Consider the following 7,910-nt stretch of genomic DNA (forward strand, 5'->3'; position numbering starts at 1 on the left):
AAATAATAATTAGAATAAAGCTTGTGTTAACTGATAAAATAATAAGATAAAAATAAAATAAGATTAATACAACAACTTTTACATAATAAAATGAAAATACAAATAGATAAAAAACAAAGCAATAATAATAATAATAATAATAAAAGAAAATCAAAATAAGTTAAAAATCAATAATACAAATCTATAAGTAAACAATTAAAAAGGAATTTAAAAAAATGAAAGAACAATATCTTAACTTTTTAAGAATAACTTTTTTTTAATAATAAAGTTAAGAATAAGTAAGATTTGGTAAAACAGGTACAGGCTGTCTGAAAGTGAGCTGAGTTTTAGAGTGTCCTGTAGTGAATAATTCCAGCTCACTGGTGCTGTTGTGCAGCTAAAAGCAGATTTTAGCTTCAGTAAATAGATGGAAGCAGGAATTCTGCTGTTTACCAGAAAATCCTGAAGGAGAATCAGAATCCAAACATCTGTTCCTTACAGACCTCAAGCTCAGGAGTAACTTGGGTTCTGCAGCAGGACAATGACCCAAAACTCACAAACAAGTTCTCTTTCCTCTGAATGGATTAAATAAAACTAAATGAAGGTTTTGGGGTTTTTCTAGTTAAAGTCTGATTGAGATGCTGTGGATGATCTTAAACAGTTTTAGATGTTTACGCTGGAAAATCCTCCAATGAATCTGAATTAAAATAATTCTGTAAAGAAGAGTGAAACTAAATTCCTCCACCAACCGCAACCGACTTATTAGATTTAGGGGGAAACACTTTCACTCAGAGATTGATTCTGATTAAAGAGTTACGGCTGGGAGGACTTTGGGTTTGGGCTGAACGGAAGTGAAAGTTGTGAACAGTAGAGGCGTGTTAACGATTTTCCTCAGGGTATTGACACAGCGCTCTTTCCCTTCCTAAAGCAAACAAACCGTAACACACACACACACACACACACACACACACACACACACACACACACACACACTGTGCTTCAGGAAATCAGATGTAGTTTACAGCTGTTTTGTAAAAAATGAAGAGACCACTCCAGTTTCTGAATCAGTTTCTCTGATTTTGCTATTTATAGGTTTATATTTGAGTAAAATGAACATTGTTGTTTTATTCTATAAACTACAGACAACATTTCTCCCAAATTACAAATAAAAATATTCTCATTTAGAGCTTTTATTTACAGAAAATGAGAAATGGCTGAAATAACAAAATAAAAAAGATGCAGAGCTTTCAGACCTCAAATAATGCAAAGAAAACAAGTTCATATTCATAAAGTTTTAAGAGTTCAGAAATAATCAATATTTGGTGGAATAACCCTGGTTGGTTTTTAATCACAGTTTTTATGCATCTTGGCATCATGTTCTCCTCCACCAGTCTTACACACTGCTTTTGGATAACTTTATGCTGCTTTACTCCTGGTGCAAAAATTCAAGCAGTTCAGTTTGGTGGTTTGATGGCTTGTGATCATCCATCTTCCTCTTTTTTCCAGAGCCGCATCTAAGATGATGGAGTTTGATGGGTTAGATGGTCTATTGGCACAACCAACCAGTCTAGGATGGTTGTCAAACTGGTCAAGTTGGTCATATTAGTAGACCAAAGTGGTCAGACTGATCCACAAACTTTGTCATGCTAGTTGACCTCCTTGGTCATGCTGTTTGTGCCCACCAGCTTAATTATCCTAGTAATGCTGGGTCATGATGGACCACCAGTTTAGTGATTTGGTCATGGTGGTTGTACTCGTCCATAAGCTTGATTATGTTGGTCACGCTGGATGACCCACCAGCTTGGTCATTCTGGTCCAATGGTTTAGTCACTCACCGGCCAAGTTAAATCAAGAGGCTTTTATTGTCATTTTATCTAAGTGCAAGTAGGATACAGTATTGAGCTGCAAATATGGTTGAGCAGTCTGACTGCCTGGTGGAAGAAGCTGTTACAGAGTCTGGTAGTGGAGGCTCTGTGTGTTGAGGAGTCTGATTGCCTGGTGGATGAAGCTGTTGCAGAGTCTGGTAGTGGAGACTCTGTCTGTGTGTTGAGGAGTCTGACTGCCTGGTGGATGAAGCTGTTGCAGAGTCTGTTTTGATGAGTGACTTTGAGTCTTTTATGTTGTAACCAATTTAAAAACAAGAAGTTGCATCATTTACCAGTTTGCCACGGACCCATGGAAGCAGCAAGCAAGTTTTTTTTGGGTGCAGCAAGTAAGACTTTAAGTAACAAGCTTGAATATTTGGTTAAATATAGATCTCTGTTGAGTTGTCCTTGATCCCTTATCTTGTTAATTGTACTATGTATTTTTTTAAATGGAGATGCATTACTTCATTGGGGCAAAACAATAAAACATTTTCAGTTGTAACAGTTGTTATGAAACCTGTTGTAAAGTGTGTTATTTCAAATCTGTGTTTTTGGAAATTCTATGCCATGTTTTAACACCTACAGAAATGAATACTCCAATAAATAAAATATTTGGCAGGTAAGAATTATGAGTAAATATTACTTGAATAGATGCTCTGTTATAATTACTTGCTGTTTTTAATGAAAAAACCTTCCTAAGTTTTTTTTTAAGTAAATCCTTCTCCACATTTTTTCAGTGTAGGTTGTTGGTTCTGCACCAGAACCAAATTTTGGTTACATTAACCCCCTTGGTTTTGTTGGTCTTTTAGACTTCCTACAAAAGTTGGCCCCTAAAAGGAACGTATTTAATGGATGTTGATCAGGCCACACACTGTACTGTAGCTGCTGTTTCTACAGTAATGATGTTTTTTTTGCTCCAGGGTTTGAAAGTAAGAGTGGAGATCAGAGCAGATGCTCTCACCTGTCAGACAGGTAATGACCCCGCCCCCCGGCTCTGGGTTAAAGCTGGGTTTAGTGGGGGTAAAGTGGCTGTAAAGAGTGGATATTAACTCTCATTAACACACACAGCTGCAGGGCTGAAGCTCCTCACACAGCCGTAACTCAACCAAACATCACATGCTAGGTTTATGCTAAACTAAGCTAAGCTAAGGCACGGTCAGTAGCATAGTGCAGGCCTAAATTCAGACCTAAACTGGACTATAGTATCTCAGAGCTGAGCTCCGGTACTGTAATTCGATGGAAGTGGTCAAAAAAAAAAAATACATGAAACTACAGTTTTACTGCTGGGGGTTGGGTTACACTCAGTGAAGGCGGTCTGAGACACATGCTTAGTCTGATCTCTACTGTTAGGTGTTTTAGGTGTTTTTTTGTAGGTATAGAAAATTATCTTAAGTTCTAGGAGTTCCTAAAATAGTTAAAATTTTGCTTTAAATCAGAGTTTGTTTTTTCTGTACCTGCTGAAGGTAGAATTTCGATTAAAGAAGTTTGGTTAAAAGAGTTGAAGATGTTGGAAATTTAAGGAGTTGAAAATGGTGAAAGTTTGTTTGGAGGAGTTGAAGATGTTGTTTGTTTGGTTAAAATGTAGAAGAAGTCGGGAGTTTGTTTAGAGGAGTTGAAGAAGTCGGGAGTTTGTTTAGAGGAGTTGAAGAAGTCGGGAGTTTGTTTAGAGGAGTTGAAGAAGTCGGGAGTTTGTTTAGAGGAGTTGAAGAAGTCGGGAGTTTGTTTAGAGGAGTTGCAGATCTTAGGAGTTTGTTTAAAATGTTGAAGATGTTGGGAATTAAAGGAGTTGAAAATGGTGAAAGTTTGTTTGGAGGAGTTGAAGATGTTGTTTGTTCAGATGTGTTAAAGATGTTGTTTGTTTGGTTAAAATGTTGAAGATGTTGGGAATTAAAGGAGTTGAAAATGGTGAAAGTTTGTTTAGAGGAGTTGAAGATGTTGTTTGTTCAGATGTGTTAAAGATGTTGTTTGTTTGGTTAAAATGTTGAAGATGTAGGGAGTTTGATTGGAGGAGTTAAAGATGTTGTTTGTTCAGATGTGTTAAAGATGTTGTTTGTTTGGTTAAAATGTTGAAGATGTTGGGAGTTTGATTGGAGGAGTTGAAGATGTTGTTTGTTTGGTTAAAATGTAGAAGAAGTCGGGAGTTTGTTTAAGGAGTTGCAGATCTTAGGAGTTTGTTTAAAATGTTGAAGATGTTGGGAGTTTGTTTAGAGGTTATATTTGAAGTGTGTATGTAAGTTTAAAATGTTTTAATAATTTTTTTTGGGTAAGAATTTTTTTTTTACTTTAACTTTTAGATTTTATAAATATAATACTGTGTTTATATTATCATTATATATCATTACAGTTTTTCGTAAAATTTTATTTAAACATTGCAATATATCGACTTTCCGTACCGCAAAAGTGGGCCCTATTGTAGAGATCTGTAGGCAATCTCTCACTCGTGCACAGTGCACCTTGATTTAGGGCAGTGTGTCAGTGTGTCTTTGCTATCGGAACGTCGGGGAAGGTACACCTTGCCTATCTAAATACTTGCAAAACAAAAGTCATGTACCAATTTTGGGCGTAACGTGAAATAATAAATAATTAGAGTGTCTCTTTAAGAGTAGATCAGGTGAGCTCTGACTTTGGTGGATTGCTATTGTAACGGTGCAGCTACCTGGACGTGTTCAACAAACTCTTCTCAGCAGAGGAAACTGAGCTGCTGGTTGACGCTGTGAAGGAGCTCCAGCAGCTCATTTACGGGAACAGCAATGTTATTTTATTTACTATTCTGTTTACTGTTGATGTAAAAGTTGGGTTTGTGCTGCTGTGTGTTCATGTGTGTGTAATAAGTGGGGGTGTACGCTCGGCTCGGCACAGCGCCTGTGTTGCCGAGATAGCGATGAACGTCTGACTGTTGGCGTCTGTCTAGGTTGTATTCAGTCAGTGGAGCTCCTGTGTTTTCTGTTACCAAGATAAACAAGATAAAACTCCAGAAATTTACCTGAACACACCTCATTTCCAGTGTTTTTTCTCTTTTGGATGACCTTGTTTGGTTATTGTCCTGTCTCCGCCCTAGCCATTAGTGTTTTCACCTTGTGTCTTGCTTGTAACCCCGCCCCCTTGTTACTGGTCCCAGGTGTTCCTCATCATTTCAGTGTTTCAGATGGAGTGCTATTTTGCTGTGCATGCACCAGGTTTGTTTTTGATCCTAGTATTTTATTCAGTTTAGTTTTTTGTGTGTTTTTGACCACGCCCATCAGTGTAGATATATTCAGAAGCTCTGCTGCTATTAAGAGCAGGGAGGAGGAAGGAGTGAAAATAGACTGTTGGTGGGGTGTAAGATAGCGATGAACTTCACAGCACATCTTGTGCATGGTGTGTGATAGGGTCCTCAGTGTGATATATTGAATACTGGTTTAGGGTCATTTCTGTGCTGGAGTGGTTTCTGACGGCAGTGACGGCGTGTTTACCGGGGGAATTAGGCTGAGCAGGGCAGGGCAGTGACAGGATAAAGCTCTGGGTGGATCTGAGCTCTAAAGGCAGAACATTCAGGATTTTCCTCACAAAAGCTGCTGAAGAGCCGCTGTCGTCACTCTAGCCTCCAGCGCTGGATCTGCAGATACAAGCCGAGTCATCTCCACCTGCTGTACACCAAACACTTTCCACAAACTCATCAATGAACTGCTGTTCCTCTCAGAGATAAAATGAACATTGTTGTTTTATTCTATAAACTACAGACAACATTTCTCCCAAATTCTAAATAAATATATTGTCATTTAGAGCATTTATTTACAGAAAATGAGAAATGACTGAAATAACAAAAAAGATGCAGAGCTTTCAGACCTCAAATAATGCAAAGAAAACAAGTTCATATTCATAAAGTTTTAAGAGTTCAGAAATAATCAATATTTGGTGGAATAACCCTGGTTGGTTTTTAATCACAGTTTTAATTTCATGCATCTTGGCATCATGTTCTCCTCCACCAGTCTTACACACTGCTTTTGGATAACTTTATGCTGCTTTACTCCTGGTGTAAAAATTCAAGCAGTTCAGTTTGGTGGTTTGATGGCTTGTGATCATCCATCTTCCTCTTGATTATATTCCAGAGGTTTTTAATTTGGTAAAATCAAAGAAACTCATCATTTTTAAGTGGTCACTTATTATTTTTTTTCCAGAGCTGTATATCAACTGTCTTATTCGTTTAGTGTTTCTGTTCAGCAGAAAAGTGTATTATTTTTACTTTGGCTTGGAAAAGCCATCTTACTGTTCTTCAGAATCTTCTCGTTTTTCTTCTTCTCATTAATATTCTATTTGCAAAATTTTATCCCTTTTTTCTACCATAGCTTTAGATGAAGATCCACGAAAGTTTGCTGGATCGTCGGACCTGTATTCAGTTAGGTTGCTCGTGATTTTCTTAGGAATACGTCGTACGATTTTCGTACAGAAGGATTTTTCCCATTTATTACAGATTGTTTTTGCTATTATTATTATTATTATTATAATTATTATTGTACTACTTTAAAATAAGGCTCTTTTACAAAGTTCTTTTATAATGGTTATTAATTAGGTTATAAACCATTAATAAGCAGTTACAACACATGAACAGAAAGGCTAACAGTGACCTTTCGTCTACCAAATTGATAATAATTCCACATCCATTTATATTATTCCATTAGCAAAATGTAATCCCTTTTTTCTACCATATCTTTAGATGAAGATCCACGAAAGTTTGCTGGATTGTCAGACCTGTACTCAGTTAGGCTGCTTGTGATTTTCGGAGGGGTAGGTAGGTAGGTAGGTAGGTAGGTAGGTAGGTAGGTAGGTAGGTAGGTCACAAATTAGTTTATTAATGTTTAATAATTAGATTATAAACCATTAATAAGCAGTTACAACACATGAATAGAAAGGGTAACAGCAACCTGTCCTGTACCGAATTGATAATAGCTGCGGTCCAATCTGAAGGGAGCTGCCCAACTAGGCAGCATTTGCAGGCAGCATAGGCGCGCTCCCGAGAAAAGGACTGTCCCATTCGGAAGGTAGCGTGTGCTCCTACCTGGGCAGCTGCCTTATTTTACCCCGATTCTGAAGGCAGCGTGAGATGTATCCTTCACGGCGAAGACAATCCCATGATGCATTTCACCAGCTCAGAGTTCCAGCGCTCAGATTTAAAAACATGGCGGACGGAGCCGGCACTGCGAGGGAGTTTCTGTACGAATGTGAGTAATTCCCTCCTGTATTTCCACTCACCGCTGCGTGGGTTTATCAAACTAGCATATTTTAGACTGTTTTAAGTTGTTTTCCATCGTTGTTTTCGCCTGTACTTCATTTAATGTAAGACCTGACCGGCGGAAGCTACCGTTAGCTTATCGCGCTAATTTACCGGGTAAGCTAACACGCATCTAGCCGACTTACAGAGTACCAAACGCGGCTGCAGCGCTGAGGAAACCCCCGCTAGGAAACAAAGATACCCTGGCCGTCCAGTATAAAAAGTTTTAACTGTTTTAAGTCACTGTTACGTATAACTAAGTGATTTACTGTGTAAATAGTGTAAACGTGTAGAATAACCTGTAATTTAGTGATTTAATGCGTAAACAGTTTAATTGTTAGAGGGAATAACTAGATTTACCTGTAACTGAGTGATTAATTGTGTAAATAGTGGAATTATGAGCGTGTTCTCCATAAACCACTGTTACTAATTCAGATTTATTTTTTCCACAGGGATGAACGTGGGCCGGGGAAAGTGAACGCTGGTCAGACCGGCTGGAGGCAGCGTTAGCTCCCTTTATGAATATATATTTTTTTCTTTGAATGTAATAAAGTTTTCTCTCTTAACATTATTATTTTTGCTTGCTGTGTTTTATAGTCACTATGCTTATTGTAGTATCACATCTCAACTAGTGGGTATGGGTAAATAAATAAATAAAAAGTTTATGAATCATGTGTTTTATGCAACTAAAAGGTAAAGATAAATTAGCTGACTGTGTATGAATGTACTATTGTGTGAAACGTAGCTTAGTTTGATAATTTAGCTCTGATGGCTCATACAAAATATTTATTATATTATGGTTTCATTACTCATGCATT

General features: G+C 37.6%; 1 long non-coding RNA gene across 1 annotated transcript; it reads left to right on the forward strand.

Moving 5' to 3' along the window:
• Positions 1 to 6,768: 6,768 nt before the first annotated feature.
• Positions 6,769 to 7,663, forward strand: LOC125785756 (uncharacterized). The gene is made up of 2 exons (XR_007428104.1): positions 6,769 to 7,042; positions 7,545 to 7,663. It is a non-coding gene; the product is annotated as an uncharacterized LOC125785756 (long non-coding RNA).
• The last annotated feature ends 247 nt before the right edge of the window (positions 7,664 to 7,910 follow it).

This window comes from Astyanax mexicanus, chromosome 1 (assembly GCF_023375975.1).
Source record: "Astyanax mexicanus isolate ESR-SI-001 chromosome 1, AstMex3_surface, whole genome shotgun sequence".
NCBI classification, from domain to species: domain Eukaryota; kingdom Metazoa; phylum Chordata; class Actinopteri; order Characiformes; family Acestrorhamphidae; genus Astyanax; species Astyanax mexicanus.